This window comes from Ostrea edulis, chromosome 8, assembly GCF_947568905.1.
Source record: "Ostrea edulis chromosome 8, xbOstEdul1.1, whole genome shotgun sequence".
NCBI lineage: Eukaryota > Metazoa > Mollusca > Bivalvia > Ostreida > Ostreidae > Ostrea > Ostrea edulis.
Window position 1 is genome coordinate 54,468,744 of NC_079171.1, and position 25,978 is coordinate 54,494,721.

General features: G+C 37.8%; 2 long non-coding RNA genes across 3 annotated transcripts; one reads left to right on the forward strand and one right to left on the reverse strand.

The window, feature by feature from the left end:
* Nucleotides 1–20,403, reverse strand: LOC130049200 (uncharacterized). Of its 2 annotated transcripts, none has more exons than XR_008797692.1 (5): nt 20,280–20,403; nt 17,864–18,158; nt 12,153–12,298; nt 10,285–10,410; nt 1–122 (listed from the first exon to the last, which is right to left on the reverse strand). It is a non-coding gene; the product is annotated as an uncharacterized LOC130049200 (long non-coding RNA). The 2 variants fall into 2 exon arrangements; XR_008797691.1 differs by lacking the exon at nt 20,280–20,403 and adding an exon at nt 18,355–18,541.
* On the forward strand, nt 19,878–24,906 carry LOC130049201 (uncharacterized). Its single transcript, XR_008797693.1, has 3 exons — nt 19,878–19,978; nt 24,277–24,367; nt 24,464–24,906. It is a non-coding gene; the product is annotated as an uncharacterized LOC130049201 (long non-coding RNA).
* Nucleotides 24,907–25,978: the final 1,072 nt, after the last annotated feature.

Here is a 25,978-nt window from a genome sequence, read left to right on the forward strand (position 1 = left end):
TTGTAGTACTGTAACAGAGTGACCCCAAACGTCCAGTCTTCATCACAGATCTTCAGATTCAAGGTCACAGTCTTCTGTTTACCATCAATAACATCACACCACTTATCTAAATCTCCACCGTCCTAGAAAATAAACAAGGTGTAATAATATCAAACTGAATTGTCAAGGATAGTTTGTGATATATTTACATGTTTACATAGATGTCAATGTAACGGGAAGGAAAAGAAAATATGGCTGAACCGGGAATCGAATCCAAGGTCCTTAGTTCCCATGATATGACAGGACCAGGAATCAAACCTGAGACCCCTGTATTACTAGTCAGGTGCTCTAACCACTGAACTATCCAGATTGATATCAATGGTTTGACTGGACCAGGAATCAAACCCGGGACCCCTGTATTACATATGTAATAGCCAGATGCTCTAACCACTGAGCTATCCACGCCGATATCCACAGTACGTGAACTTTTCCAATCAAAATTTGTGTGTTGTTATTAACTTTTCGCAGTATCATCTTCTTTAAGAATTCAAGTTTGTTGAAATGAAGAGCCAAAAGGGAAATAACCAAGAAAAGGCAAAATAGGGTGGGGTCAGTATTTTTGTTTTGTTTTCCGAACCACTAGGTAGATTCAACTTTGTTCCAATTATAGGGTAATTTAAGGTCACATCAGGTGATTAAAAAGTTTTACATGGAGATATAGAGGAAATATTGTCTCAAAAATGAGAAAGTTCAGTCCAGTGTTCAAGCTGTATATGTGTAGATCTGTTTGTCAGATGATATTTTTTTCGTCAATTTTCTTTGATAATATATAACCCATGTTTTTATACATAGTGTGCACTACAATGATCTTGATATTACATTATGACCTTGAAATCACCCCCAGTGTGAATAGTTATTTAAAAATAAAGAAAATCAATCGTGTGAACATATCAATTAGGCGTAGGTGAACGTTATTTTATTTCCATTAATGTATATTCCAAAAGGTAACTAGTTACAGATTTAGGATTTTGATATGGAAGGTAGGATCGTTTGCCTTGTTTAGATAAGATTTGGCAGTGAATGTGGGAGGTGTGCAACATGTCAATTGAGATTATGGGAATTGCTAAATATGTGAGAAAATTGTATTAGTCCAGATCCCTTTTTAGATTCATCACATCAATGTCAACATATCAAGTCGTAACTGCAATTGATTTGAGTGCATCTTTCACCTGTGTCGAGATGATAAACAACTGAAAGTCTGTCTGATCTATGTCACTTGTATGACGACGTAATAGTTAAGCAAGGGATTCCCCACAAGATACGATATGTGTTTATGTATTGACTAAGGATTTTAAGTAAAATATTCGCCGCTTAGAATAATTTAACTTTAATTTGAATATGTTGTTACTACTCGTTATTTTACTCAGGGCACCTTAAACCTACTACGTGTAGCGCAAATTCAAGTTTGTTCAACTCAGAGGCCCTGAGGGAGGGTGGGGTTACAATTAGAGATCAAAGTTGAAAAAAGGAATATGCAGGTAGTTAACAGAAACAAATTATTTTCAAGCAGGGCTACACTAAATTAAATGCAAATATTCGCAAGTTGTGTGGAATCAAGTGTTTTATGTCTCTGCAACTATAGTCAGGGGAGGGGGAGGTTATATAACGGTTTACAACTATAGTCAGGGGAGGGGGATGTTATATAACGGTCTACAACTATAGTCAGGGGAGGGGGAGGTTATATAACGGTCTACAACTATAGTCAAGGGAGGGGGAGGTTATATAACGGTTTGAAACTATAGTCAGGGGAGGGGGAGGTCATATAACAGTCTACAACTATAGTCAGAGGAGGAGGAGGCTATATAACGGTCTGCAACTATAGTCAGGGGAGGGGGGTTATATAACAGTCTACAACTATAGTCAGAGGAGGAGGAGGCTATATAACGGTCTACAACTATAATCAGGGGAGGGGGGGGCTATATAATGGTTTGTAACTATAGGCAGGGGAGGGGGGTATATAACAGTCTACAACTATAGTCAGGGGAGGGGGGGCTATATAACCGTCTACAACTATAATCAGGGGGCCATATAACCGTCTACAACTATAGTCAGGGGAGGGGGAGGCTATATAACGGTCTACAACTATAGTCAGGGAAGGAAGGTTATATAACGGTTTACAACTATAGTCAGAGGAGAGAGCGATATAATGGTCTACAACCATAGTCAGGGGAGGGGCTATATAATAGTTAACAACTATAGTCATTGGAGATTATATAACGGTCTACAATTGTAGTCAGGGAAGGGGGGGGGGGGCTATATAACGGTCTAAAACTATATTCAGGCGGGGGAGGGCTATATAACTGTCTGCAACTATAGTCAGGGAAGGCTATATAACGGTTTACAACTATAGTCAGGGGAGGGGGTCTATATAACGATCTACAACTATATACAATAAAGGGGGCTATATAACGGTCTACAACTATATTCAGGGGGGGAGGGGAGGGGTATATAATGGTCTGCAACTATAGTCAGGGTAGGGGGACTATATAACAGTCTATAACTATAGTTAGGGGAGGGCGAAGCTATATAACGGTCAGCAACTATAGTCAGTGGAGGGGACTATATAACAGACATGGTCTACAACAAAAGTCAGGGGGACTATAGAACAGTCTACAACTATAGTCAGGGGAGGAGGAGGCTATATAACGGTCTACAACTATAGTCAGGGGAGGGGGTGCTATATAACAGTGTACAATTATAGTCAGGGGAGGGGGAGGCTATATAACAGTCTATAACTATAGTCAGGGGATGGGGAGGCTATATAACAGTCTACAACTATAGTCAGGGGAGGGGGTGCTATATAACAGTCTACAATTATAGTCAGGGGAGGGGGAGGCTATATAACAGTCTATAACTATAGTCAGGGGAGGGGGAGGCTATATAACGGTCTACCACTATAGTCAGAGGAGGGGGGGGGGGCTTTCTTTTGTCCTCTGTCTCCCTCAAACTTTAACCTCGCTAGTAATGTTTGAATTGTGAGTGATCTGGGTCTTATGTTTCATGTATCAGCATTCTATGTAACAAGACGTTTCTAACTGTACAAATGTTTTTAGCTCACCTGAGCTGAAAGCTCAAGTGAGCTTTTCTGATCACCCGTATTCTGGCGCCCGTCCGTCTGTAAACTTTTCACATTTTCAACTTCTTCTCAACAACCACTGGGGCAATTTCAACCACACTTGGCACAAAGCATCCTTGGGTAAAGGGGATTCTCAATTGTTCAAATAAAGGGCCAAGTTCCCGTCAAAGGGGAGATAATCAAGAAAAAGCAAAATTAGGGTGGGGTCACTAAAAAATCTTCTTCTCAAGAACCACTGGGCCAGAAGAGCTGAAACTTATGTGGAAGCCTCTTAAGGAAGTGCAGATTCTAAATTGTGCAAATCATGCCCCCCCCCCCCCCCCGTGGTAAGGGTGGGGCCACAATAGGGGGTCAAAGTTTTATGTTGAAATATATAGGCAAATTCTTTAAGAAGTCTTCTTTTCGAGAACCACTAAGCCAGAAAAGCTGAGATTTACATGAAAGCTTCCTGACATAATGCAGATTCAAGTTTGTTCAAATCATGGACCCCTGGGGTTGGATGGAGCCACAATAGGGGATCAAAGTTTTACATACAAATATATAGGGAAAATCTTTAAAAATCTTCTCAAGAACCACTGAGCCACAAAAGCTGATTTTTACTTGAAAACTTTCTGACATAGTGCAGATTCAAGTTTGTTCAAATCATGGCCTCCGGGGATAGGATGGGGCCCCAAGGGGGGGATCAAAGTTTTGCACACAAATATATAGGGAAAAACTTTAAAAATCTTCTTCTCAAGAACCACCTAACCAGAAAAGCTGAGATTTACATGAAAGCTTCCTGACATAATGCAGATTCAAGTTTGTTCAAATCATGGGCCCTGGGGGTTGGATGGGGCCACAATAGGGGATCAAAGTTTTACATACAAATATATAGGAAAAATCTTTAAAAATCTTCTTCTCAAGAACCACTGAGCCAGAAAAGCTGATTTTTACATGAAAAATTTCTGACATAATGCAGATTCAAGTTTGTTCAAATCATGGCCCCCGGGGGAAGGATCGGGCCACAAGGGGGGATCAAAGTTTACATAAAAATATATAGGGAAAAACTTCTCAAGAACCACTGAGTCAGAAAAGCTGATTTTTACATCAAAACTTTCTGACATAGTGCAGATTCAAGTTTGTTCAAATCATGGCCCCCGGGGATAGGATGGGGCCACGAGGGGATCAAAGTTTTACATACAAATATATAGTTAAAATCTTTTTCTCAATAACCACCAAGTCAGAAAAGCTGATATTTACAAGAAAACTTTCTGACATAGTGCAGATTCAAGTTTGTTCAAAGCATGGCCCCCAGGGGGTAGGATGGGGCACAAGTGGGGTGGGGTGGGGGGTCAAAGTTTTACATACAAATATAGGAAAAAGCTTTAAAAATCTTCTTCTCAAGAACCATTGGGCCTAAGAAGTTGACATTTACATGAAAGCTTTCTGACATAGTGTAGATTCAAGTTTGCAAAGGGTAGTTTAGGCCATAATAGGGACTAAGGTTTTACATGCAAATATATATGGAAAGTCTTCAGATATGGGCTAAGGTGACTCAGGTGAGCGATGTGGCCCATGGACTTCTTGTTTACCTTGTGACCTTGCCCTTAGATTTTCACCTATCTTAAAGAAAATCAAACTAAAGGCAATATTTCCTGAATTCTTTAAATCATGGCCTTAAGATTTTGTATATATATTCCTTTACATTTCATATCATTATCTTTGACTTTGCGATCTCGACCTTGAAGTTTGACATATTTCAAACTTTGCCCAAAACTTGAACCTAGCTTATCACCAAATTTAATTGTAAAGTGATAGGTCTTTTCATTTTTATGCTCCCGAGATCGAAGATCGGTGAAGGGGGGTGGGGGGGGGGGGGGTGGGGTTATTGTTTTTGTCATGTCTGTCATTCTGTCTGAAACTTTAACTTTGCTAATAACTTTTGCAGAGTAAGTGTTAGAGCTTTGATATTTCACATGAGTATTCCTTGTGACAAGACCTTTCTGTGGGTACTACACTTTTTCACCTTGGCATTTGACTACCCTAGTAAGAAATGTTACCCTAGGCAATGTATCCTGAACTATTTTAGGCAGGGCTTTCATACTTTATGTATAAAGATTCCTTATGACAAAGCTATACATTTAATATCATGATATTTGACCTTGCATCATTGTTATGTAGTGCTCTTTTAGGCTATGTTGGGGTCACAATAAGGTGTTGAATGTTAGAGTAGCATTGAAAAACACTGGAAAAAAAAAATTAAAGGTCACAGTAGTTGAATAATAGAGGGTTCACCTTTGATCACGTGAGCAAAGTTACACATAAGCCTCTTGTATTTGTGACTGATGAATTACCTTTACAATTAACAATTTAAAGTAACGTGAACCTGGTTCCATGTTACTCAGTTAGTAGAACATCTAACTAGAGATTCTGAGAGCACCTGACTAGAGATTATGATAGCACCTGACTAGAGATTGAGCGCACCTGGCTAGATATTCTAAGAGCACCTGGCTAGATATTCTGAGAACGCCTGACTAGCGATTCTGAGCGCACATGATTAGAGATTCTGAGAGAATCTGACTTAAGATTGCGAGAGCATCTGACTAGAGATTCTGTGAGCACCTGACTAGAGATTCTGGGACCCTGGGTTTGAATTCCAATCTGGTCTGTGGTATTTTCTGTAGCAAATAGCTATGTCTACAAATATTCATGGGAAATTGACCTGTCCTACACAGTACAACACTAACCAGTCATTTATCACATTGAAATAGATGACCAACACAACACGTTCAGATACATGAACACCGACAGTTCACAGTACAGCATGTCTTCCAGTGAGAGGAAGCGTAAATGGGTAAACCTAGTATTTTGACATACTATGCGAGAATAACGAGATACAACTCATACGCTAACTAAAATTCAGTATGTACCGATTAGTATGACCGTAACCAAGAACTACGAGAAACACATGCAGGTCTTTAAAAGTAAGTGCTATTTTTAATAAACATTGTTTGGTCAATAGGGATACAAAAGGGCTGTCATTAGAGGACTGCTTTACAATTTCTTAATTATAAGAAGCAGAGAATAATCCCATACTTGAAAAGTAAATGTGGATCCCTTGAGGGGTATTTAAATAAGTTTCTACACAACAAATTTGGTGTCATTCTAAATCACGTGAGCTAAAATGTCCGAGTAAGCATGAAGAAACCTTTGAATTCCGGATGATCTTCAAAGTGTAGCTGAGAGCACACTAATTGTTCAACATTATGAATTGACAGTATCAATATGATTTTTATCATTTTATTGATACATCTTTTAAAAAATATTTGATTAGAATGTGAAAATGAGCTGAAGTGTGGATCCCTTTAACTCTTATCTCCGATAATATACTACATTTGAAAAAAACTAGATATGTCGTAGCTATACAATTACCATTACTCAAGGGTCATCATTTTACCACGAGAGAAGATTTGTCCTATATGTTACTACGTAATACTTCTGATCCTCTAATATAACTCCTCCATTTTGTATCCCCTATTGTGGTCCCATCTTACTTTGAGGTGCCATCATTTGAACAAACTTGAATCTACAAGGTCATGAAGCATTCATATAAATTTCAACTTTTTTGGCCTAGCGGTTCTTGAAAAGAATTTTAAATGACTCCACCCTATTTTTTATTACCTCTTCTTTGGATGGAGCATGGTCCTCCATTATGCACAAACTTGAATCCTCTTTACCTAAATATGCTTTGAGGGAAGTTTGGCTGATATTAGCCCCGTGGTGCTTGAGAAGAAGTCGAAAATGTTAAAAGTTTATGAAGAGACGAAAAGACTGATGCTGGACAAAAAGTGATCAGAATAGCTCACTTTAGCTTTCAGCTCATGTGAGCTAAAAGGGTTAACACTATATGCCACAGCCATTGCATGAATGAGGCATAAAACAGAACATTTTACATCATTTCAGTAACAAACCTGACATTTTCTACAGTAATAGAGCTATCCAAGTCCTACAAAAAGTCTCAGGGAAATTATTCTCATCAATCAGCCGGACATCTCAAGTAACTTCTACCCTGTTAAATTGATTTCAACATTAAAAACTAGATAACCAAAATGATTTCTTCCCATCATTATATTATGTGAGTGGTTAGAGCAGTGAGCTCAAAATCACACGGCCTCCCACCTCTGTCGGCGCGGGTTCGAATTCCGCTCACGCCGGTAAGTGAGAAAGTTTCCCAGTTTACTTTCTGAAGGTTGGTGGTCTCTTCCCAGGTACATTGTATCTGGGTTCTCTCTTCCACCAATAAGAGTACCGCAAACGGTACATAATACGCCCGTGAAATGCTTACATATGGTGTTTTTCTTGTGCTATAATTTGTATAACTTTGCTTCAGGTATTATCAGCCATAATGAGGTTGTGACAAACTTTCATATGAACAAAGGGTCTTACCTTAAAAATCTAGATTTCCTCAAAATGGACTAAGTTCAACAACCTCTATTTTTTTCCAAATTGGAAGAAAATCAAAATCCTTCCCCAGATGCACATCTTCAATACCCGTACAAACACTCCACAAAATAAGAAGTTCCTCACTTGAAAACTGTGGGAGGAATAGGGCGAACAAATTATGTACCCTCCATAGAATATTCATTTCCAAATAGACTAAATTCAACAACCTGTAATTTTTTCTCAAAAATAGTAGAAAATCAAAATCCATCCCACATGCACATTTTCAATACCCATATAAACACTCCACAAAATAAGAAGGCTCTCACATGAAAACTGTGGGAGGAGTAGGGCGGACAAATTATGTACCCTCCAAATAATAATTATTTCCAAATAAAGGGGCAAAACTCCTGGAAAAAAAGTCGAAATGGATCAAAATTGCAGTATGATCTAGAGTGACCCACAAAGAAGCTACACAGCAAGTTTCAGCATGATATATGAAAGGAAAATGAAATTATAAAGAGAAAACCCCGAACAGACGTACGGACGGACATCGTAGTACCATAATACGTCATGTCTAAAGACAGGCGTATGATAAAAACTGGGCGCCACCAGATAACTCAAAAGTTGTTGAGTGTGGTGGAAAACATCAATTAATCAATTTAAAACCACTCATAACACAATATCTAACCTCTGTATACATCAAGTCATATACGGCATCAATGAAAAGTTTCTCTCCCCCTCACCTCCCAACATAAATTTCAGAAAATAGTTCTCCACCCCCTCACCTCCAATGTAAAGTTAAGAATATAGTTCTCATCCCTGTCATCTCACTACATAAAGTTATGAAAACAGCTCTCCAACCCCTCACGTCTCAACATGAAATTCAGAAAACAGTTCTCAAACCCATCACGTATCAACATGAAATTCTGAAAACAGTTCTCAAACCCCTCACGTATCAACATGAAATTCAGAAAACAGTTCTCCAACCCATTACGTCTCAACATGAAATTCTGAAAACAGTTCTCAAACCCCGCACGTATCAACATGAAATTCAGAAAACAGTTCTCCAACCCATTACGTCTTGGCGTCAAGTTCAGAAAATAGTTCTCTATCCCTCACCTCCAAACATCAAGTTCAGAAAATAGTTATCCACCTTTCACCTCCCAACGTAAATTTCAGAAAATAATTCTCCACCCCCTCACCTCCCAACGTAAATTTCAGAAAATAATTCTCCAACCCCTCATCTCCCAACGTAAACTTCAGAAAATAGTTCTCCACCCCCTCATCTCCCAATGTAAAGTTCAGTATTCGTAAACATATTTAATACCTAACAATGTACATACATGAATATTAAAGAGTCCTAAAAGTTAATTGTAATGATATCAATCTTACTTATTCCTGTCTTTTCAAATAAATAGTATGGCATCATATTGGCATTTGTTACTGAATCTACCCAGAATTTAAGAATAAAGAATTGATGAAAAATCAATAGAAAACATTTTGTGTTGTTGAATCTGTGGACCTGGTGTCAACAACAAAACAATAACAAGAGGTCCATGGGCCACACCGCTCACCTGAGTTAGCTTGTCCCATATTCAAGGATTTTCTCCATATGTTCACATGTAAAACCCATTGTGGCCCCATCCTACCTCCAGGGTCCATGGATTTCATAAACTTGACTTTGCACTATGTCAGGAAACTTTCATGTAAATGTAAACTTCTTTGTCCCAATGGTTATTGAGATGAAGATTTTTAAAGATTCCCCCCACATATTTGTATGTAAAACTTTGATCCCTTATTGTGACTCCACCCTTTTCCTCAGTGAATTTAAAAAAAAACAAAAAAAAACTTGAATTTGCACTATGTCAGGAAGCTTTCTGGTAAATGTAAAAAAAAAATTGGCTCAGTGATATTCCCGAAGACGATCTTTAAACGATTTTCCCTATACATGTATATCTATATGTAAAACTTTGATCCAATATTATGGTCCTATCCTACGCTCAGGCGCCATAATTCTAACAAACTTGAATCTGCTCTATGTGAGGAAGCCCTCATATACATTTGTATTTTCCTGGCACAGTGGTTCTTGAGAAGAATATTTTCAAAGATTTTACCTATAGCTGTATACATTTGAAAGTAAAAGTGTGATCACTTGGGTCAAATGCTGTCTGACGTGTTTCATACCGATTGTCAAGCCGTTCTTGGCACACTGATTTGACTGCGGATAACTCCGTTTACCTGATCAGGATATGGGGCTCACGGCGGGTGTGAGCAGTCAACAGGGGATGCTTACTCCTCCTAGGCACCTGATCCCACCTCTGGTGTGTCCAGGGGTCCGTGTTTGCCCAACTATTTATTTTGTATTGCTTGTAGGAGTTATGAGATTGATCACTGTTCGTTATCTTCACCTTGCATTGTGACCCTAATTGACCCCCGGGGATCATGGTTATTATAACAAGCTTATGGAGGTTTCGTCATTTCTAGCTCAGTAATTAGTTGATTCTTAGATGATCCCATGCTATCTTTTTTCAATTGTTGATTATCTAACCTCTGAAGGTCCTTCATTTAAACGATTTTTAATCCTTTAACGTACTAAGTTTGGTTGAAATTGGGCTATGTGATTTCTAGAGAAGTTGAAAATAAGTTTATAGACATATGGACAGACAGATGTACGACAGCCAGTGGGTGATCTGAAAAGTCCACTTGAGCTTATAGCTCAAACAATCTAAAGAAGCTAGAAATTTTACCAGCTCCATAGAAAAGTTTGTCCCAGAAATGGATCAGATGCTAAGAAAACCTTTGTCTGCTTTTAAGAGATACTGGTATGAACTGCCCCTACTGCAGGGTGTCACGATCTCATGAAGGCCCAGGAGCTGAAAAACCAAAGTGACAATGAGTGCTGGAATGACCAGAAATCTGACAGGTAAATGAAAGATTGAGCAAATTAAAATCATCATGAATTTGTTAAAAGAAGCCAGCTAGTTATCTTCAAAACAGGAGACTCATAGGCCTTATCGGTCACCTGAGCATTGGTTATATATAACAATGGGGATACATTATCAGTAAATGGGTAAGAAAATCACAGAACATTACTTCATATTAAAATGGAATAGTATTATAGTAACACAAAGAAGATCTCTAAACAGCAGGCAATAATAATTTCCCTATATTGACCCTTTTTTGGACTCCAGACTCTGCAAGCCCATGCATACAGACAAGCAAGATCGCCTTTGTAGTCGTACCTAAATGCATGTGTTTTAATTTAAATTTTGATATGTAGACCAGCCAATGTTTATTGTATGGTGTAAAAAGATGCAACTTTAAGTATTATTTCATAATATGTATGTCACTTGTTGTTGGAGAGGATTTTTTGCTGAATAGATGATTTTAATAAAATATTTATGTATATCTTTCAAAGTTTTTTTTTTTTATATAGTTAATGGTCAAACGCACTTGATGTTGTGTTAATATATGATACATTTACAATGATTTGATTGGTATTTTATTTGAAAAGAGAAATATTTATTTTCATGGTAAAATGTCGTGAATTTTGAGCTTTAAAAAAAAGGTCGTCGCGCGCAAAATCCCCCATGGGGATTTTTAAAAGTTGGCATGTATGTTGGAGCCTGACCTTGACAGAGGGGCAATGTATTTTACGTTTTAAATTCTGGTTTTTGAAGGTCTTCATTTGAAAAGTTTGGCCCTTTCCAAATGGTAAAAATAATGGCATTTGTTTGAACTTGAAAAATGTTTCACACAAAGAAGTAGGATGAAAACCAATCCAAAGCAAATTAAGGTATAATTGAACCCTTTCTGACTTTCAATTTGGTCAAAGCTTGCCTCATTCAAATAAGCATAGGCAAAAAATTAGGTTAACATAAGAATTTACTGGCAAAAATTGTAATATATGGGCCAGTGAAGATTTATGTACAATCATGTTACCCTGCATTGATTTTTTTAATTCGTTGGGAATTTCAGAATGGGGAAAATATCTAGTTTTTAGCATTGGGCATGGAACCTTATTTCAGCCCCCCCCCCCACTGACCCTAAAATTCATGAAATTAAAGGGCTTTTCATGCATCATAACAAAGCATTCAGATGGTGGACCCTCCTATACACATTGCCAAAATGAAAAGACAGACAGGCATTTCTGTACCATAATACGTTTCATCTACAGAAAGATATATAGACATCGCTGTTACATAATACACCCCATCTACAGACAGACATACATACATTGCTGTGCCATAATACATATCATCTACAGCCTACTGACAGACATACAGACCTTGTGGTACCATAATACACCCCATCTACAGACAGACAAACAGATATTGCTGTAACATAATACATACCATCTAAAGACAGACATACATATATTGCTGTACCATAATACATCCCATCTACAGACAGACATCTCTATCCCATAATACGTCCCATCTACAGACAGACATACAGACATTGCTGTACCATAATACATCTCATCTACAGACATACTGACATTATTTTACTATAATAATGTGTACAATAATGTTCACAGAGTCTAAGGGAGGTAACTGTAATATCTGCCTTGATGTTCTTTACAGTATAAACTTATTAAGAGAAAAATGAATACTTCTCTGACTCTTCTTAGGGTAAACGAGGGCTCCCATTGATTGCTACACTCCATCAATGTTCATTAAAGTGTTCATCCTCCAACAACAGTAGGCAATGATGGACTGGTGATTCATGAACATTTCTTCTGCCCATTCATACAAGTTCCTAAAAAATATCAATGATAAATTAATATGGCCAATATCAAGAATGTAAATGACGCTGAAATGATCAAGTCACAGATGTTGCCAGCTGGTGAAGGTCATGACCCCCAAGAGAAATGAGTCCCTACATGTAATTCCTGTTTAGAGCGATGCAATGTACAATAACCCACTGTACACATTTTGTACATGGTGTGGGTGAGTGTTGACGTGTACAATGACCTGTACTCGGGGGTGGGTAAGTGATATCATGTACAATGATCCACTGTACTCGGGGTTGGGTGACTGATGCCATGTGCAATAGCCCCTGCACTCAGGGGTGGATGAGTGATATCATGTACAATGACCCCCTGTACTCGGGGGTGGGTAAGTGATGACATGTACAATAACCCCTGTACTCAGGGTTGGGTGAGTGATGCCATGTGCAATAACATCCTGTACTCAGGGATGGGTGAGTGATGGCATGTACAATAACTCCCTGTACTTGGGATCGGTGAGTGATGACATGTACAATAACCCCTGTACTCGGGGGTGGGTAATTTATCAGATGTACAATAACCCCCTGTACTCGGGGTTGGGTAAGTGATGACCTGTACAATGACCCCCTGTACTCGGGGGTGGGTACCTGATGATATGTACAATAACCCCCTGTAATCGGGGGTGGGCGAGTCGTTCTTGCAGCCAGCAACATAAACTAGATGTTCTCCTTCGATGAAAATGTCACCCCAAAGCATGAAAATAATTAAAATGGTGACAAAGAATGAACTTTGCTGATAACATCACCAAGTCACTTACTAGATTGATTGATTGATTTTATCTTGCTTAACGTCTCTCTCGAGAATTCTTCACTCATATGGAGACCTCACCAAAACCAATGAAGGGCTTCAAATTTAGACCTTTGCTCAAAGCTTACGGCATTTGAGCAATGAGGGTTCTTTAGCGTGTCACACCTACTAGTGGACTTTTGCGAGAAGGGCTGACTTTCACAATCAATGGCTGACTTGGACATTTAAACCTGGGTATGGTATGGAAGCACGATATCGTTAAATATATGTAATATCGACTTGTTGGCATTTATACAGAGACCTTCTACTGCCTCGATCTTGAGATAGCTTTTTTGGTGATTTTTCTTGATCACGCAAAAGCAAAAACGAGCGTGTTCAAACCGCTGCACGTTACACAATCATGGCAGGGTAGTGGCTGATGTTGGAGGGAGGCCTGCTTCTTATAGAGTATCTCTGGGACTTTGTGTCCATGTACGGACGGGTTTTCGTGACCCCGGGATGACGGCTGTTGTCGTTGTGAACGGCGGACGCCTTTGCCGAAGAGGTGCCAAACAATCAGAGAAGATCCATGCTAAGTTTCGGAACGAAGCTTCCCTGAGCGTAGGAAGTGTAGCGAACAGTATGTAGGGAATTTCTACTGCTTCGCTAGAGAGCTAGATATAGCCTTTTAAGTGATATGGTAGTATTTCTCTAGGCAACGATGAGCGTGTTCATATCACTGTACGTTACAATATTATTATAATACGACTGTTTTAAACAACATGAACTTCTTTCAATTATTAAATCTGAATCTGTATTAAATCTGAATATTAAATCTGACAATTATTAAAAAATAAAAACAATTCATTTCATTTTTGCATGCATACATACATTGTAGATGTAAAATCTTAACTCGAACACATACATTGATTCATGTTCAAACTTTACAAAAAGTCATCGCAGCATGATGTATTATGCAGGAGGTTTGCGTGTTCTTTTATCATAAAATGTAAAGTTGTTATACAGGTTTATTCAATCAAACACAGATACAACACAGTGCGTGCTAAGCGTACTGACAATTTGGAATTACATGTGCATCTGCACTAATGTAGATCTGTAGCTCTCTTGGAAAATATTTGGTCATACCAGAGAGCTACAGATCCACCCCTTATACAAACCTTCGATTTACGGCGCAGGTCGCTGTATTCTGGCATCATAATATCAAAACATTCCTTGCATATTTTCCTAGTATATTTTTGTCCAAACATTTATCAAATTCCTATGTGAACCGAATTGTCGCAACTTCAAATGATTTCGTTTTTAAAGATAGCCATGTTACGTAGCAGTCAATTCGAACCCCGTTGATTTTTGTATCTATTCATTCTATCCAATATGAAGTACGTATTCGGTCTTCATTCATAATAAACACGAATATTGGATGTAAATATTGAAAAGTAATCCTAGTACATTATGCAAAACATCAGTCTGGCCCCTGTCGCCGATGAATTTTTTTTCAATACTGACATATAAAAACAGAAGTTAGCGGAGATGGATCCGGAATTATTTCATCTAAAATATTTAACTAACAAGAGGCCCACGGTATACCATTAAAGAAGATCTATGCTATCAATAACATTTTAAAAGACATTCAGAGATGGTTTACACATAAACATTATATATACCAAGTTTGGACCCGCCCTGGAGTCAGTACGTTTACCCCAGAGATCATTTTCAATTTACAATTTCGGTAGAGGCCTAGATCTTTATTACAGATGTGAGGTTGTAGGGAAGATGATTTAACATTGATCAATTTTTGTTCCATCCTTAAAGGGAAAGGTAACCCTAACCACATAGTTGCTTTTATGAATAAAGTATTGCTTACTGATATCGTAATTAAAAGTCTTTAACAACAAAAATCCTTGCTTAACGATTAAATCAATATTAATATATCATGTATTTTGAATTACCCGCCGCTAAGAGAGTGGCCTCACATCGTCTATTCCAGTTTATTTCATCAGCATTGCGAACTGTAAACATGACAAGTCATGAACAGTTAAGTTTGGAGCCGTATAGATTTGAGCCCGCTCTTTCGCAAGAAGAAATTAAGAAAAGAAGACATTCAGTCAAGTCGTAGAGCAGGCAGACGGTAAATGTTCTTCATACAAATGTCGTCATTACGCAAATGATGGATTCACAGTTTACGTAGTCTTTTCAATTCAAATGACTTGGTTGAGTCGGGAATTTCGAAAAAAAACCTTTTTTTCCATATCTCCCTTTCGCATTAAAATGCTTGCCAGAAAGGCATCAACCTATTTATTCGTAAGATCTACCAAATGCACATCTTTGATGATCCCAGAGATGCTTGGGTTCAGGACCCCCCCCCCCCCTCCAACAACAACGTCTTGCATACCCATACACCATACAGTCCAAAATACATGTAATTCAAAATAAGCCCTTTTAAAAAAAATAACCTCACTGGTTATTATAAGTTATGTTATAATAACCAGTGAGGGTATTTTTTAAAGAAAAGGTGGGGGTGGGGGCTTATTTTGAATTCTTTTGGACTTTATGGGTCTGCAAGATGTTGTTGATATGCACTAGAAATCTTTTCAACAAAAAAATAATTAAATCAACTCATGTAGCTTATTCGGAGAGGGGGGGGGGGGTCGGGGTCCTGAACCTAAGCACCTTTGGATGATCTTAGAATCTCATCAAAACCGGAACAGACGGTGTGATGTCAAAATTATTGATTTTTGTGGTCTTGAATACAAAAGAATTACACATCATGGCAGCCTCTACAGATTGCGGGAATTTCATTTTTTGACATTTTCAAATTAGTCCTGAAGCTTATCTAGGCCATATATCAACAGAATTGTATGACAAATCTTTATCATATGATTAATCCTATCATTTATCATGTAAAAATATTTTGGGTTGCCTTTCCCTTTAAGGCTCCGGTAGTGCAGGATTGATTGATTTGAGCAGGGACGGATATTTCTCGTACCACATCTGCTGCGAGATGGGGCCTCGGTTTTTGCGGTCTCATCCAAAGGACCGCCCTATTTAATCGTCTTCTACGACAAGCAAGGGGTACTGAGGACCTATTCTAACCCGGATCCCCATGGGAGCGGGGGTGCAGGAGGAATATATGGGGATATTAGGTCACATAGACTTTACTGTAACAGAAATAGCACAGACACTCGACGTTTTAATTAAATATCTAAAATTTAAAACATTGTCTTCCTGTAAACATAATATTCACAAGGTATATCACGCCGCCATCTTGGTTTTCTGTTTTACCAGCTGCATCGATTGAAAATTTCGGCGAAAAGTTCAATATAATATGATAATTAGACCCCTACCATTTAGAGGCAACTATGTGAAGGTCCTAACTCTCGCATCGTCATTGTGAACTGGAAATAAAGTCCATTTATCGGCTATAATCAACCATCAAATATCGTCTACTGCTTCTGATATGCCTGCGAGAAATAGTACAAGCATAGAAAGGAACCGGAACAACTCGATACTCTATGGACAACTAACATTTCTGTACATTGCCTCGGTTTATCGCTTATTCATGTATGTACAAATTTGTCACGAAAAGGTTTCCGTATATTAAGCTTGTGTCAAAGTCAGCCGTCAATTGTAAAAGTCAGCCCTTCTCGCAAAAGTCCAGTACTACTACCTGTTTTAACGACTTAGGTCTGTTACAGCCAGGATTCGAACCCGACCTTCAGCATGTAGGCCACCGCGGCGGTCATGACAACGACAAAACGAATTCGACATCAACTAAAACAAGACCCCAAACTCTGATTTAAGTAGTATCCTTTAAAATATGTACATGTAAGAACAATACTGTGTTTTACTTTAAGTTTGAAAATATATTTTCCTTTCTTAATCATTTGCGAGCAGTTAACATGGTTAATGGGTATAACATGTTTGTTTGAAATCTAAGAACATCTTTTTTTTGCATTCAATCATGAAATTTGAGCCAAACGTTTTCATATCCATTGGCCCAAAGGGCAGTACAAGTTCTCAAATGGCCAGTAGAAAATAAGGTGATAGCCAGCCAAGTGACCAGGAAGTAAAACATAACTAAAACAAGAGGTACTGTGAGCAATGCTCACTAAGAATCCCCCCCCCCCCCCGCTTACCCCAATCTCCCAAAGGGTGTTGGTAATAGGTAAAACTTCAGTATTATGATCCAAAAGGTATCTAGGAACAAAGCATCTCCATGCGATGAAAAAAGCCATTAAAGAATTTAAATGGAAACCATATTGCTACTTCAATGTCCAGTGAGCTTGACCTTTGAACCCCAAAATCGATAGGGAACATCTTCATCCCATGGGTAGTCCATATGTATGATATGGTGACTGTAGGTGGAAAGGATAACGCTTTAGAGCCCGGAAACCATAATGCTACTTCGATGTCCAGTGCGCTTGACCTTTGACCTTTTGACCCCAAAATCGATAGGGAACATCTTCATCCCATGGGTATTCATATGTATGATATGGTGACTGTAGGTGGAAAGGATAACGCTTTAGAGCCGGAAACCATATTGCTACTTCGATATCCAGTGCGCTTGACCTTTGACTTTTTTACCCCAAAATCGATAGGGAACATCTTCATCCCATGGGTAGTCCATAATTATATATGATATGGTGACGGTAGGTGGAAAGGATAATGCTTTAGAGCCCGGAAACCATTGCGTCTACAGACGGACGGACAGACGGACGGACGGACGGACAGCCTGATTCCAGTATACCCCCACAACTTGTTGCGGGGGGTATAATAAGATAGCCATGTACCTCGTAATGCTTCTCGAGAAACTTCACTGATCGGACGCACAGTGCCGCCCACTATTCTAATAATGGACCAGGCAGCTCCATAACCATTCAATGTCTGTGTGCAGGGTAGGTGCTATGATCCCCATCAATGTCTGTGTGCAGGGTAGGTGCTACGATCCCCATCAATGTCCGTGTACAGGGTAGGTGCTATGATCCCCATCAATGTCTGTGTACAGGGTAGGTGCTACGATCCCCATCAATGTCTGTGTACAGGGTAGGTGCTACGATCCCCATCAGTGACTAAGTGGACAACATCCTAGATAAAATGTAGACAACGCGAATAGAGTAAAACATACAGATATCTCAGTAAAAAAACAAAACAAGTCATAATGTTGACAGGATCACGAGCCCGAGACAAAAAATAGACATCCCCCGAGCATCATTCCAATTGTTCAGATCCAAGTTCTTATTTTTTCATTCATTTTTTGATTTTAATATCTTTTAATTATTACACTAAATGATGCATGTTGGTGATGTGCCCCACAATGAAACCCCGCAGGTGGATATAGTGCATCTTCCCCTAGCTGGACTCAGGGGTCGTGATGTTAACTATGAATCTACAAGACATGGATATACTAGTACATAATTCTAAAAAATAGACTTCCTCATGATTTGGTCCTTCAAATGAATTTCATCAAAAATGTCTACTTTATTCGTACGTAATAATTACAACTCTTGTGACTCGATTCTAACCCGGGGGTCATCTTAACCTGAAATACCTGTAATCTACAGTAAATGATGATGCTGAGTTACAGGGTCTCAATTCTGTATATTCGGACTGTATTCCTCCTAGTGACATCACTTTGAACACAATATTCGTGTTGTGAACAAATTAAAGTACAAGATAATGCTTGCATATTTGAAAAGTGAATTTAGATTTGTGGTTCCTAAAAAGAAAATTTATCTTCGAAAAAACACAGTTTTCTCTTTTGATCTTACCTTGACCCCAGGAGGCATGGTGTGAACAAACTTAAATGTACACTTCATGAGGAGGCATGTATATTAATTTAACTATGTATACCAATAACCATTGTGTTAGAGACTCGATGGGCCTTACTCCTCACATGAGATTTACGACAGAGACTTGATGAGCGCCATGTGTTTTTGTGTGTCCATATATTTGTGTAGTCAAAGTCTGAGGTCATTATATCTACAGATTGGAATATACACTAAATGCGGATGCGGGAATTATGACATAAATAATTATGTCAGGTGTCGATTTTGAATGCATAATGAAAGATTGTTTTTTGCTTTCAAATATAAATTCTAAAACTTTACTCTTATACTGTTCCATACTAATGGGTGGTGGCAACATTGGTGTGCATAAATTAAAATTTTCTAAAGTCCTCAGTCCTTACTCCTAACACAGAGGCCAAGATTTTAAACAAATTGAACCTATATATCAAATGACATATTGTACCCCTGTGGTTCTTGAGAAAAAGATTTTTAATATTATGAATTCTATTTAAAAATTTGAACCCTTTTTAATACTTATCCTTGCCCACAGGAGACAATCGTGACCTAAACCAGTGGCGGATCTAGTACATGGGGTTACCCCCTCCCAACATTTGGTTAAATTCTTTTTCAAAGGAAACTATTTTTTTCTCATTTCATGATCTTTATCCCTTTCTTGAGTGGAAAAAGTACGCACAAGTTTACATGTACGTCCCGCACCCTTTCATAATTGCCTGGATCCGCCACTGGTGTAAACAAACTCAAAGTTACGTTTGGCCACAGGAGTCGGCAGTTTTATCTGTAAAGGTCTAGAATGTAAACAACAGCCACCAAGCTTCACTAGTGTAGCTACGCTCGCGAAACTCAGTGGTTGTTTACATTGTACAGCTGTTGTAGATCGCCGACTCCTATGGTTTGGCCAAGGTTGACAATCCCATATATATGTAGTATCTGGGGAGTCGTCCCCAGTACGACCTGTTTGGCAGACAGCTTCCGGAGCCCGGATGACAGTTCCCGCCAAGAGGTATCCTTATACGAAAGCTAGTCGGAGATAGACGTATACATAGAGACTAGACGAATAACAGTTCAGAAGTAAAGGCTATCATTCAGCGTTATGCATAGGTAAGTCTGTGGGATACTCACGGGTTTACTGGGTCACACTAACACCCTAAATACTTTATTGGCGCCCAACGATACCTCTTGGCGGGAACTGTCATCCGGGCTCCGGAAGCTGTCTGCCAAACAGGTCGTACTGGGGACGACTCCCCAGATACTACATATATTTGTTTTATGTAATTTTAAAAAGTTTAAAAAGTTTAAAAACTCACATATATAGATAAATAACCAGACATATATTCAGTAATACCTAATAACACTGTACCTGACAGTCATTTTTACTAAGTACCTGCAAATATAGTTATACCTAAAATAAACTGCACTGTCTTTCAGACTCAGCTCGGCGCGGCATCCATTTTCGTTTTCACAGCAAGTGTCTTCTGCTTCTTAAAGAAGGATAACTCTTGTAGACTTTTAGTGGCGGATCCAGAAATTTCTCCTAAAAGGGGAGGTGAATCGAAGACCGCAAAATAGCAAGCAAATTATAATGACAATTTTTGGTTGATAATGTTCAAATAAAGTCCACCCACTCGATCCACCAATGTAAATTATCTAGGCCCTAGCTGCTAAAAATTATCATTTTAACATATCAGTGTACATGATCTTCCCACTCCACGTGACACACTTTTTACACTGTCAGAATAATGTAGATTCACGCCACATTTTTTACGCTTTGGCTGTAAGGTTGATTTGAACAAACTTTTCTCTCAATATTCAGATACAAAATAAGACACAGGAACACAAGCAGCGTTTTATTTCAAACCACTGACCCCCCCCTAATTTTTTTTTCACAGAAATTATTCACCTAATTGATTTGTAAATGACAAATGACATACATACATTCATATTAAGTCCACCCCAATGCTCGAGCTGTGATTCTGTCATTTAAATACTAAAGGCGATTTTTTTAAAGTGAAAAAAAAAAATATTCAAAAGTGATAAACAAACGTTTTTGCAATAAATCGGTGAAAATATGTCTTGTGTGTTAATTGTTCATCGGTTTGTTTATGAGTAGTATTATAGATTATCTATGTAAATAGTTCTGTTATTTCAATCAGCGCACGTGTGACCGGAGTTTTGATCTGGGTCGCTTTAGTGCAGACAGATCTCAGGTAGATTAGATTAGACACTAACCCCAGGTAATTTGGGCCTTCAGAAAATCGATAATACCAATGTGTATATTAGATGGGAATTTGACACTTAGATATAGAATTATCGTCTCCATATTATATACATCAAATATAAATATCTCGTGTTTTCATTGAACACGTGGTTGACTGTTGATTTATTTTTCACACGCTCGATTAATTACTGCCACCCTCAGCTTTAGCATTGACATTTTTTCGTTCATTAGCATTGACATTTTTTCGTTCATTAAAAGTCTTGAATGTTTGTTAAAAAAATATGTGTACCGTTGTAAATATCAAGTTATATATCACGAGAACGAGGCTGATATTCATGTGGTCTACAATGACGGATTTACGGGGTAGCGCACCCCCCCCCCCCTTGAATTTTAAAATATAAGGTAAATCGTGGACTTTTGTTTAAGAAAATGTAAATGGTAGAAGAAGCAATGATTACTTACACTCTTAAATAAATAAATGACAAAATCGTTTGATTGATTGAATTACTTTTATTGGGAGAACTTACTTTTTTTTTTTTCAAAAACCATTAAAATATGCGTCATTTTATTAATTTCACTTTGATGAAACTGAGAGAAAATGAAAAAAAAAAAAAAATGACTACATAGGAAATATTTTAATCCACCCCCCCAAAAAAATCAAATTAAGGTAACTCCATACTCGCAGTTTTATCTGATACAAGTTTGAAAAATGTATTTATTTCCATTCATTAGAGTTAAAACTAACAAATTATCAAATAAAATACATATGTCATCACACTTTTTAAGATACGAGACGTACATAAACAGAATCATATATCACCTTCAGAAAATTGCAATTTTCCTTAAACAGCGTTATCAAAATTTCATACAAACTGGTTATGACGATATAGTATCATTCATAACAATTTCATGAAACTGTATCTTCACAAAAATATACAAAATGTCTGTAAAAATAAAGGAAATCTATCGCATAATAGACTTGATAAAGAAATCAATAGAAACAGAGTTATTGCCCTTGGATTCAATATTTTAAAACGTATCATTGATTATTCATCTATAACTTAGACTTTTAAAATAGTTTATTTTTAACAAGATTTTTTACAATAACTATCGGAAAAGACTCCAACAAAATTTATGTTCCTATCACGCATAAATGTAAATAAATCATTGATTTTCCAAAATCTGATGACATCACAGGAGGGTGGAATTACTTTAAGGAGCGTCCGGAAGCTTCGCCCCCTGGACCCCCACCAGGGCATACTTTGGGCCTGAAGGCCTGCCTCTATAGGTAGCGCGTTCGCCCCGCATGCGGAGGGTCGGGGTTCGAGTCCCGGTTGTGACAAACCTAAGTCGTTAAAACAGGTAGTGACAATTCCATCGTCAAACGCTCGGCATCAGGTGTGAATGTCATGAGTCCTCGGAAATGACTTTAAAAACGGATGTTTCGTGTCACAGTAGGTGTGGCACGCTAAAGAACCCTCACTGTCGAATAGCCGTAAGCGTCGAGCAAAGGCCTAAATTTGAAGCCCTTCTCTGGTCTTGGTGGCGTCTCCATATGAGGGAAAACTTCTCGAGAGTGACGTTAAATAAGATACATCAATCAGAAAGTTGCTGCTCGCCCCTCCCTAAACGCAATTCCTGGATCCGCCCCTGTTAGAGAATGTATTACAGTGGTGTTATGGTTTTGAACCAGGTTAGTAAATATCTTCCCCGTTCGTTGAATTAGAACCGTGATGATCACATTGAAGCACTGTTGATTGTTTTATGTCCAAAATTAATGAAAATTATTTTAATTGTGATGTGTTTGTCTTAATTTTTTACGATAACAATAAACATAAAATCGGCCTCTATTGATGAGCACATTAAATTAATAATTATCTTTGACGTTCAGTGCGAATCAGGATAAAATGCTTATATATGTCTACGCTGTACCCTACATCCTTACATCATCACCTACTGACACGTCGGGGGGGGGGGGGTCCCGAAATAGCCGTATTGTTTCATATGTGACCCTTCTCTATAAATAAATATGAAGAATTTTTTTTTTCACATGTAAAGAAGGATCATATATAAAAGAGAATGCAGATATCACGTGACAGGCCCCTGTAATGATACCATCCACTGTCAGACACTATAGCAGTAACACCTCTGTTGAAAGGACTGGCCGGCATTTATACCTTTTTAACATATCTGATGACGGGACTGGCTGACAGTTGAACCTTTTTAACACCTCGAATGACGGGAGTGACCGGCAGTTAAACCTTTTAACATATCTGATGACGGGAGTGGCGGGCAGTTTAACCTTTTAACCTTGAAGTAATCCTACAATGTACAACACATATCCACCGCCATAACACATAAACCTACACTAAACATCATTTACCCAACTGTATGTATGTATGTATGTATGTATGTGTTTATGTATGTATGTATGCATGTATGTATGTATTTATGTATGTATGCATGTCAAAATAGATAGTTTTGCAAATACGGAACCCTGGATATACCAAAGGTGGGATCAGGTACCTATGAGGAGTAAGCATCCCCTGTCGACCGGTCACACGCGCCGTGAGCCGTATATCTTTATCAGGTAAACGGAGTTATCCGTAATCAAAATCAATGTGCCAAGAACGGCCTAACAATTGGTATGAAACACGCCAGACAGCATGTGACCCAATGATAGGTTGTATAAGCAAACTAGATCGTTATAACAACCATAGTCGTTGCGAAATGCTTACTTTAAATGAGATTGTTGGAACCCCTACACCATCAACTTATTTGTCAGCAGCTTGCTTTTGATTTAAAAACTGACCATGAGTGGAGTATGTCTGTCTCTCTGGATGAATATACAAAAAATATAATTTTATAAACCATGGTTTTCCTGTAGACTTCAATGTGAAATACAAAGTGAAATTAATAAAGAAGAAATCATAATGTTGGAAATTCCTGTGGTGGGTTATTTCTGTTTGATAAACCTTTCAAAATGATACCATCATTACCAAAAGTACACCATTCATTTATTAGAAATGAAATATGTTCGTTAGACATTGAATACCCTAAGACAGGGGTTTCCTCGCTCTTTGCATAAGGAAGAGATATACTGAATTTCAAATACATTCCGAAAAGAGTTTCTGGAAAACTATATATGTTTGCCCAACTATCTATTTTGTATTGCTTGTAGGAGTTATGAGATTGATCACTGTTCGTTATGTTCACCTTGCATTGAGTCGAAAACATGGTTTTCATTTTCCCCAGCAACTCTCGAGTTCGAGGTAAGATCTGTACTTACAAACAATACCGTATATTTTGTAGATAAAATATTTGGACGTATATTTTACAGATAAAATATTTAAACGTATATTTTACAGATTAATGAGTGGAAAACAAACCAAGTGACCGCAGCACTAATACTCTCCGCATTAAAGACAAATTTCATGTACATAACACGACTGATAAAAATTAGAAGGCTGTTTTCGACAACCTGGTTCATATTCACACAGATATTACTTGTGCTTAGAGTAGCTCTGACAGTTGTACTACCAGTTTGATAAATAACCCAACTGTATTCTGTATAAACACCTTATTGATATTGTGACCGTTCAGTTTTACTTGATAAAAGCTATTCCGGAAAACTATATTAGTCTTTTAACAAAATTTAGATCGTCTGCTCACCAGCTTAAAATAGAACAAGGTATATATAATGGTACAGCAAGACAAGATCGATTGTGTGAATTTTGTAATTCGAACGAAATTGGGTAAGGATATCATTTTATATTAATATGTCCATTGTACAAAAAAAAAAAAAAAAAAACCCTACTCAAATCTGCACATATAAAAAGTATTATTGTTCCTATGCTTCTATGTTTAAACTGGTATAACTGATGTCAATTCATGATAGAAAACAGCTCTGTAATCTGGGTAATTTTTTTAAAAAGTGCTCTGTTCTTACGATCTAGCCAAAACCATCATCTAATATATATGTTTTGTAAACTTGACTTATAACTCTCTTCATGTATGCCCATCCTCTAATATTCATTCCACCTTTCATATTGTATACAGCTTTTATGTTTATACTCTGTAATTGAATATATATTATGCTTATGAGCCGCAAGGCTTAAAGTCAATAAATGAGACAATACCACGGACAGCTTAAGTTGTGGTAATTTTTTGCCATGGTTCAAATCCGCCTTTCTCCACACTTTTAGTTTATTTGTATTCTTTATGTCGCATTTTCAACAGGTTTTTTCCCCCACATCTTGTATGATTATGTGTATATTTGCCTTCAATAATCTAGTTAAAATGCCCATTCATTGTTTATATCAATGACATTGTAAATTCTCTGCCAAACGAAGTCCAGTGGAACTGCACAATGTATATGCCCCCGCCGTGGTCAATTGTATTCCAAGAACAATAATCATTGACTCTGCGCTACTCGATGGAAACACATCAACAAACATGCCGTATATGCCTGTCTAGAACGTGTCTGGGAAAGAATTATGTTGATGGGAATGCATTGAAGAATTGGTGTATTTCATTGCTGGGGACAGATGTATATTTCATTTATTTTTGCATTATTGTTGCCAAAAATAAATGTATATCAAGTAGGAAAATAACCTGAAAGTAATTCAAACCGAATATACACCATCATGAACATTTAAAATATATATATAGAGCTCAAAATGCGGAAACAATACATAAATCATGTTAGTACATGTACATCGTTTTAAGAGGTCTATCAAAAATTACTTCAAGACAATCAATTGTATTCACTAAGCCTTAAGTGACAATCTAGAACGATTATGGATGGGCGTTTTGTAAAGACTATTTAAAACCAGATCTACAATAAAAACGGACCCGGACTAATATATTTTTTTCTTTTCTTC